The following is a 9,209-nucleotide window of genomic DNA, read 5'->3' as shown; positions in this document are numbered from 1 at the left end:
AAAATAATATTAATCAAAGGCAGACTTTAAATTAAACGGGCTGTTGTGTTCCCATAAAAGCAGGACAATCTCAATACTCCAGCTCATTTCACTTGGCAAAAGAACATGGCATCAGTTTTTTAACTTTAAAATAGTTTAATGAACACGAATGGAGAAATAATTTTTCTGTGTATTTAGCAGTCTATAAAGAAGAGAGAATGCTTTAACTTTGATCGCCACAATTAGTTCCCTGGGTATCTAGAGGGGAACAGGGCAGCCCTGGGAGCCTCAGTTCTTTAGATACAAAAGCATTTAGATCGCTTTAGAGCAGTTAATCCTGAGACTGGCTAGGGTCCCTTTTGTTTTCTAACTCCATTGTGGGTTTTGTTCAGTTTTTTCTATTCGCATGATTGACTGCCCAATGGATGCTAATTATCCAAATGTCGCTTCTGTCCTTTGAGTGACTTTCTATGTATTATGGGCAACTGTCATGCATTCTGTCATTCTATATCATATTACATGTATTATCATATGAAAATGGTACTCTGCATAAAGGAAGGTGTCTGAGCCAGCAGATGCTGCAGATATTTAGAGGACTTGCCTAATTTGAATGGATTTTCTATAGAAAAATTGGTCAGAAAGCCAATGTAGGGGAGAGTCAGAAATTGAAAGTTTATCAGGTAATTATTTTTGTCCTTTTGCTGTTTACATGATAATGTACAAAGCATTAACTGTCTCTGCTTCTGAAATCTGCAGCCACCTTCCTCCTCCCGAACCAGGCAACCCGTCTGTATTTATTAGAGTATGACAGCTTAAGCTAATTAAACTGATATCTGTCTAAAATAATAAGCCCCGAAAGTTAAAATAAACATTATGATTATAAGCAGAAAAGGCAGCTATACAAATGTAGCATCAATGTTAAATTTTAATGATAATCTGAAATTCCTGTATGGAAAACATTGGATGTGGAATTACAAACAATAATAAAGTTCTGCAAAGACATTTTTAACTGTAAATATTTTTTACTTAGATCTTTATCTCTTTACATGATATTAATAAGGCTGAGGGCTAACCCAGCTGTGAACTTGCATATTTTTTATTTTATACATATGTGAACATAGACTTAAAAGGATATCAAGGGAAAGGTTTTTACTACAATTTTTTCCACTAAAATAAACTTAACACACCTCAGTGTAATGTGCATGCCAACACTTAACAGGAATGCAAGATTTATAACGATAGGGCTTTTCAGATTTGCACTCTGGGGTCCATTGAATCTATAGGCACATCCAGAGTTTCCTATCCTAAAATGTTAGGATGGTGTTTGATATTTGCTGTTGATAGGAAATACTATGGATATCTAACACTGAAATTCATGATCTTGAGCTTCATCAAATATATGTGCAGTAAGTTTCCATTAATGGTAAAGCTAAATCATGCAAAATATGTACTTTATGAAACAACAAAAAGATACCATAGCAAGACTTGCTCTGCTGTATCAAGGTGCTTTGAAATTTTACAATGATCAAATATACATGATCAAGCTGTGCTTGTTAGGGTATGAGGGGCTCAAAACGGTCAATGATTATTGATCAGACTGTTAAGTATTTGTTCACGATTCTTTATATCCCAAAAGGTTCAGGGAAATGAATAGTGAAAAATTGCATCAGAGTCCACCTTTGTTTGAGATTGATGTATCAAAACAGAGTATTCATTTGCCAAATGTATTGGAAAAAAATGTGTAGTAAATTATGACATAAGGATTCCAAGTACAGAGGTTAATATTTCCTTTTTTTAAAATGATCTTTGTAAAATTGTAAGTGCTAATTAAAAAATGTAAAGACAGAATCTTTGTAGAACAGGGATAGTGAATTATTGATAAGAGCAGATTTACACAGCAAAACCAGAGATACAATCATAGCTTATCAGTTGACCTTTACATTTTACCTCACATTATGCTCATGCCAAAAATTTTTAAATGAAGTTGCAGTAACAGTGATGGTAAGGAATCCAGGAGGTGAAAATGGAAATTTCTGTGACTCTTACAAAATAGAAAATCTTACTGAGGTGCAGTTACTATCTTTTGGTAATTGAATAAATATTACTCTTCATGAGCAGTTCCCATTAAATGGTGGGGGTTTTATTCTAATATCATTTGGCAAAAGTCCCAAATTATTTGAATAATAATTATTATTCTTTCTTGTTTCTTGAGATTTCTACAGTGTCTATTTCTACAAGTCCTTCATATATATTATTTATTATTTTAAAATTATCTATAAAGTTTGTTCCGTAATCCAAAATATTACACATGTTGAAAGAGTGCTAATGTATAATTCTTGCAAAATCATATGAGGCATACTTTATTTGATTTCATTATGCTGTACATTACATAAATTCACAAGATCTTTCCTGAACACAGAAATCTCTTAAGATAAACTTACTACACATTAAAGGAAACTACTGAACACAAAGAATTATTTCTGCAGATATTTGCTTCTAAGAAATGATAACATATGTCTGTGTCTGAATCTACAAATAGATAGATGGATACACACACATATGTTCATTCACACACACACATAGCCTCATACAGTCGTATATCTTATACATATTTATATAAACAAATTTACATACTGCATCTTTTGTAAATCTTAAAACCAGCAATTCGTATTCTGTGTCTCATTTCCAGATATTAATTCCCTTAAAATTACTTAATATTTTCCCAAAAGAGAATGACATTGAAAATAATCAGCCACACTTATATAAAAAGTTTGCAAAGTATAAAATAGGCAAAATGTCACTGATTGGTTGGAAGTGCCCTTTCACCTTATTGTGTCTGACCTGCCACTTAATTAATCTGTTCTTGTCTGATAGCGGACAGTGTTAAAGACAGGCAGCACAGTGAGCAAAGTCTACAGCACTTTGAAAGTTGAAAATATATTCAGCTTTTTTTTTATAAAATAAGTTTTCCTTAACTGTACCTAAAAGATTTCATCATTACTATTTCAATTTGCATCTTATCTGATTTCTTCTTATTGCAAATACTTACATATAAGATTCCCTGCATCTACTTCTCCATTTCTAGCTTTATCTAATCTAATTACCCAGGCTAGTACGGCAAAGTTTGCATCTGGTTTCCATACCTGCTTTCTGTGTTTTGAAATCATTTTTCAGAGACATGCGGTGGGCATTCAGGTAGTCCAGCTAAGGGTTTATAGTGACAAAATATTGACTGGATTTGGTATTCACTTATGAAGGATGACGTTAGTGCCACAAAAATCCCTGTGATGTACAGGGAATAGTTAATTAATTAAAGGACCTGCTAATTGCTACTTGAGGTACTGTGCAGAGATGATGAAGAGTGCTTGGTACAAGGTTAGGTTCTCAGTTTTGAGTGAACATTTTCATTTAAAAGATTTCTTTAAAGTACATCCTAATTTTTTTTAATGTTTTTTCAGGTTACTGTATCTAGTTCAGACTCAAGTGTTCAATTGAGCTTCAATTAATTATAATATATAGTCAGGGTTCTTTAGCTGGGATAGATTGATGGAGAAGCTTTGTTTCATTTGGTGCAGGTGGCACTGTTTAATAAGCACAGGAGAGAGTGAATAATGTAGTGTTTGCAAAGAGAAATAAATGCAAAATAGAGAGGTGCAATTAGATCAGCTCAGAGAAATAAAGGATAAATATTAAATGGTCAGGTATCTTGCAAATATCAAATAAAATAGTAATAAGTATCTCATTGAAAACTGCCATTTTAATTTATGAATATCTAAAAGCACTGCTTTAAAATAAATCTAGTGAGCAAGTCCTCTGCATTCATTAGGCAGGCACATTTCAATATCTGGAAATACCAGACTTCTAATTTTCAAACTCTCCGTGTTATTTTTCTTATACTGAAGTATAGATAGGAGTCTAAATTTAAAATATAAACACAAGGACTTCAAAAGTTAATTTCTAAATTGTATTATACGATACCTTAACCTTTGGCATTCTTTTCTTTAATTGGAGCTATGTTACATTGGAGAAAAATTACCCCATGGAAAATTAATCTGTGAAAACTTGTAAATCATTATCAATAATTTACCAGCAAATGAGAGGCTGTATGCTTCTCATGCGTGCACTAAAGATAAAATAAAGTTGCAGAAGATTACTGAAAAGAGTAACAAAATCGGAGATAAAAAAAGTAAAGCCCCTGAGAATTAAACTCTTCTTCTAATTGCACACAAAAAATAAAAACAAGTATGTACTCCTGGAAATAACAAATAAGAAAAAAAAAAAAAAAAAAAAAAGAGAAATGTTATTTGACTTAAAAAGAAAAAAAAAAAAGTATCTGGTAGCTAAGAGGATAGTCCTGTAAGCTACTTAACAAAAGAATGTGAATCTATTAGGCATTTCAGCAACACTTCTGCATCTGAAAATTTCAGCTGTAGACAGATTTTCCACAGACGATTCCCCCCTACTGCTAACCTCTTAAATATACCTATAAAATACAAAATGTTCCCAATCACCTCCAATAAAGGAAGCTTCCTTACATTAAATGCATCTAATATTTGTGTTAGAAATCTGAATTGCTTTCTGATGTGGTTAAATTCACAAAGAAATGTGGTTGTAGAACAGAAAGGAATGTACTGAGCCCATCACTCTGAATATTTGCAGATGGATACAGAGCTGTGGAAGTTTACTTATAAAATATGGAATTAATCATATTCTTAGCCTCTGATTATTCAAAGGAGGCAATACTATTGGACTCTTTCTCTACAAACCTTATTTTTGTTATGTAGCCGTGTTTACCAATTCCATGATTTACCCAATCAGGGCAGCCTCCGAAACCTCCAGGATTGGTTGATATTGAACTTGTAAAATGTTTATGAGTGAGTGTTTGCCTGGTAATGTAGCCCTGGGTGCCCTGCTGTCAGCATGGAATTACTGATACTATTACACACAGAAGGGGTTTGGAGGGAAGAGAGAAGGGGAGCTGAGTAGCCATAGGGAACTTTCTTATCTAAACTCTTAATGTGCATTTAGACAAAATAGTTTTCAGCAAAAAATACCTTCCCTGCTTTGTTTAAAACAAAAAATCTGCCCATTTACACTAAAAAAGTGTTCCTACAAAGAATCTTATTACACTTGAGTTCTAACTGTAGAGCAAAATGATTAGTCTGTACTAAACAGATTAAAAAAATTAAGAAGCAGCTACACTACTAGATGTAAAAAGAGGCATTTTTGCAATCTTTGCCACAATCTGTGCATGAAATTTACTGAATTTCCAGTAATTACCACTTCATATTTTGTAAATATTATTCCATCCAAATTATTTACTATGGTAGGCTCAAGTCAGGCTATCAGATCTAAACATGTCACCAAAAATCTATAGCCCCCAAAATAAGACTCCGAAGGTATCTTAAATATACAGCTACTGACCTTCAGAATCATATTTTCTTTACCAATTCGGTGTAATAAAAATGAACATTTTGTCATCACTTTGGGAAACTGTGCCAAACACCTTAAAACACATGTCACATGCCAACTTTACTTCGTTTTTCTCCTCAGGGAGTAGATACATCTGGAATCATAATCACAGATAAAAACCTTGACAAAATTGCACATGAGCCCAGCCCTTCTCTCCAACACCTACCTTTTCATAACATTTAATACAATATTAATATCGGTTACTAAAAAGGCTTCCAACCTTTACATTTCTGACATAACATGTTCAAACCCATATTTCACACTTCTTGTTCTGTTTTAAGTTCAGTGGATTTAACAGGACTCTGGAGAGAAGATCATGTGGTTGAAGATTTCCCTCCCTCTTTGACACCCGTAGAGGCAGTTTTGGAATTGTTTAAATAGCTGTGGCTGTATAAACTGAAATATGTAAGATCATGGGCATCTTATTTCTCTCTCACATCTCTAGATACATCCTTGTATTTTTATCTGAAACCTATTGCTGGTACCAAACAGTTTCAGCACAACATCTGGGCAAAACATTCTGAATATTTTCCTTTTAAACTGCATTATTTATCTTTCCTGCATATTCCTGGTTTACCAGACAAATACAATTCGCTAATATTATATAATAATATTATTGGGTCTTTTTTAGCCTATGATTGACAGTTTTGCAAATCAAAATAAAACACATTCTTAGCCGATCATCTTCTTGAAAGTGCGCTGCTGTTTTAAGCCCGGTTTGCTTTTGAGACAGCCAGAGATCTTACTCAATCAGGGGTAAATGGTGAAATGATAGATCCAGCAGATTCCATACTCTCCCCAAAATGCTTGGCATAGGTAATATTTAATAGCTAATTCCTGGACCGATATTTTTACTGCATGCTTTTATAAAACATTCATCAGCTGGTATTGCAAAGAAATGGAATTTGAGAACTTTGCGAATTTTCATTTATTATTGTGTTTGTAATTAATACCATGCTGGAAGTACCTCAGGCAGCTCACTGTATGGCTTTGTTCATGTCAGAATGGTGATAGCAACCTCTTTTTGTTACATATTTAACAGCTCTGAAAGACATTTTTTTAAACAGCAAATGTACTAGACAGCTTTAAAGCAAAGGACATTAAATAGGTTGCCAATTATTCATTCAGCAGCTCTATGTGCGTCAAAAAAATGCATACCACCAAATTTTCCTGAGACAAACCACTTAAATTTCCTGTGACTCATACACCATTTTTGCACTAACTGGATAAGGATAGCAATCATTTAGAAGAAGAAACAAATATAAAATGCTTCTTGCCCTGGAATACTGAAAAAAATCTTTAAAACCACGTTCATTTACAGTTAGGGGACAGCTTTTGTGACAAGAAATGTCCTATTTTTAAACTGAATAGTGGTTCTTAATCAGATTATTTCATTATTCTCTTTCACTTTAAAATGACCTGAAGTGTCTAACTCGGTATATGAGAAGTGCAAGAAGTGATATATGAATGGAGTAATAATTTCCCTGGATCGTTTCAAGTCAGTCCATAGAGCAACTGCATCTGAAGCATGCTAGTCTGTCTCCGGCAACTCGGGGAGATGAAGAGCTGAGCTGAGCTCCACTCGCTGACAAGAAGCAAACTGTCTCACATTTTAGGAGAACAACATCATTGCCTATAAAAATGAAGAAGAGACAAAATAAATAAAACCAGTTAATGTTGTAGTTAACTTGCAAATCAAGTAAATCTGTTGGTACAGTATTTTAGAAATAAATGATAACAGCATCACACCAAACACACATTTCTGAACATATAAGCGTTCTGATTTTGATTTAATGGTATATCAGCGTCAACTATTGCTTCTTTTGCTGGTACACACTTCCTGATGCCTACTGTGAAGGGTGCCCATATTTACAACTGAGTAAGATGATTAATTACACCTTGTCAATCACGGTGCATGAAGACATAACACCACAGCAGACAATGAAGAAGATGCCTGAAGCTACAATTACATTTTAATTCATAGTTTATTGTATGTTCCCATATATTGCAGTCTAATAACCGTAGGGGCATCGAAAACATATGAGATATCAATCACTCTGCCCCCTGGTCTTTCATGTTTATATTATTCCACAGCCTTTAAATTACCATAAGTAGTTACTTATTTTCTAAGCTTTCTTCTCTTCTCTCTTACCTTTTGCTTCCATTTATCTTTTATTCTTAGTACCTTTATCCAAGAGCTATAAGTATTTGATGGAAGTTTGTAGCTCACTTAAAATCTGTAACAGACAACCTGAAACCCAGCAATTAGCAAAGACAGCTTAGACTTGTGTTCCTTTGTTGAAGGAGGCGTTGAATCTTTTGTTCTGATTTAGTCACGGTAGCTGGGTGGAAGCTGGTACCTCATTATGTGGTTGGTCTGTTTGTCTGGTAGGTAGCAGATGGTACTGGAGATGACGTTACCAAGAGAGGCAGGGTAGAGAAACTCAAGACCTGTGATTTGTTCACCTGTCACCTATAACAAAATACAGGTTAAAAGACTTTATTATTAGCTGCACCATTTTTTTAATGAAAAAACTCTCATTTCAAGCGAGTCCGTGTTTGATTCTCATGATTATTTTGCTCTAGCAATTTTTCTGTTGCTCATTATTCAAGAATATCCTGGATTTTATTCTGAACAATGTAAATGTCATTCATGTGTCAGTGTGTACATTAGCAGCTTTGTGTTTACATTCTGTTACTCTCCTTGTGTTTTGGTAGCAAGGGTTGGATGTCTCCTTGTGTTTGTACATCCATTAAGAAGATAATCAGAGATAGCCTGTGAACTGGAGGTCATGCCATACCTTTTTAACGTGCTATTGGTATTATGGGTTCCAACCACTTAGGCAGTACTGTTACATAAAGTATTGTATTTTAATTACCTTAAATATATAAAATCTTTTTGATAATTAGCAATGTCAGACCGAGTGTATGAATCCGTGACCTTTCTTAACTGCAAATCGTATGTAATCAATTATGGGATAGGGAATTAAACTGGTATTAAAACATCTAAGGGTGGTACAGCATGCAGCTATAAATAAGGATACATACGGCAAATTGCTTAAGTGAAGATAACACAAGGGTGTGCCACAGCGGTGTACGTGGTGCCCGGTGAGCAGTATCCCACATCTCTGTTACTGGAGGCAAGTCTCCCACCACAGACGGCATTTGAAATGTCATGCAGTGTAACGGAGGAAAGGAAAGATTCCTGTATCGACACATACAGCTCCAGTAATTCTACTGCAGAACTCTAATCTGAATTAAAACATGAACTTCCGTTGTTTCCAAGGTCTGATTGTAGGACAGTCTTTGGATAGGTCCCACAGCAGCCCAACTGACTTCATTCTGTAGGGTTTCGCGAGGGGTCCTGTGGCTCTTCCGTCTGTGTTTCTACCAGAGACGCTTTGTGCCCCTCTGTGACATGCGAATGTATTTAAACCACTTGGACAACCCCAACAGAAAGATGATCAAAAGCCTAGATTATCCTAAGAACGGAACACGCAAAGCAAGCAAAGTTTGATATAACCGGCGCAACGCCAGTTTTAGCAAAGCTAGTCTTAACTGCACGGCACCTGCAAGAGGCAAATCGCAGTGTCGGAACCCGGTGCCTAACGGGAATACGTGCAGTGATGTAATAATTTGCCGTCGCAGATTAAGCAGTGAGTCTCCTGATCTCAGATGTGCATTCAGGCCTACTTTCTGCTGCGCTACCTTTTCTAATATAATTAGGAGTGCGATATTTGACATCTTTAATTAGCTCT

Source organism: Athene noctua, chromosome 20, assembly GCF_965140245.1.
Source record: "Athene noctua chromosome 20, bAthNoc1.hap1.1, whole genome shotgun sequence".
Lineage (NCBI taxonomy): Eukaryota > Metazoa > Chordata > Aves > Strigiformes > Strigidae > Athene > Athene noctua.
The sequence above is the reverse complement of the archived record's forward strand: the minus strand, read 5'-3'. Positions refer to the sequence as shown.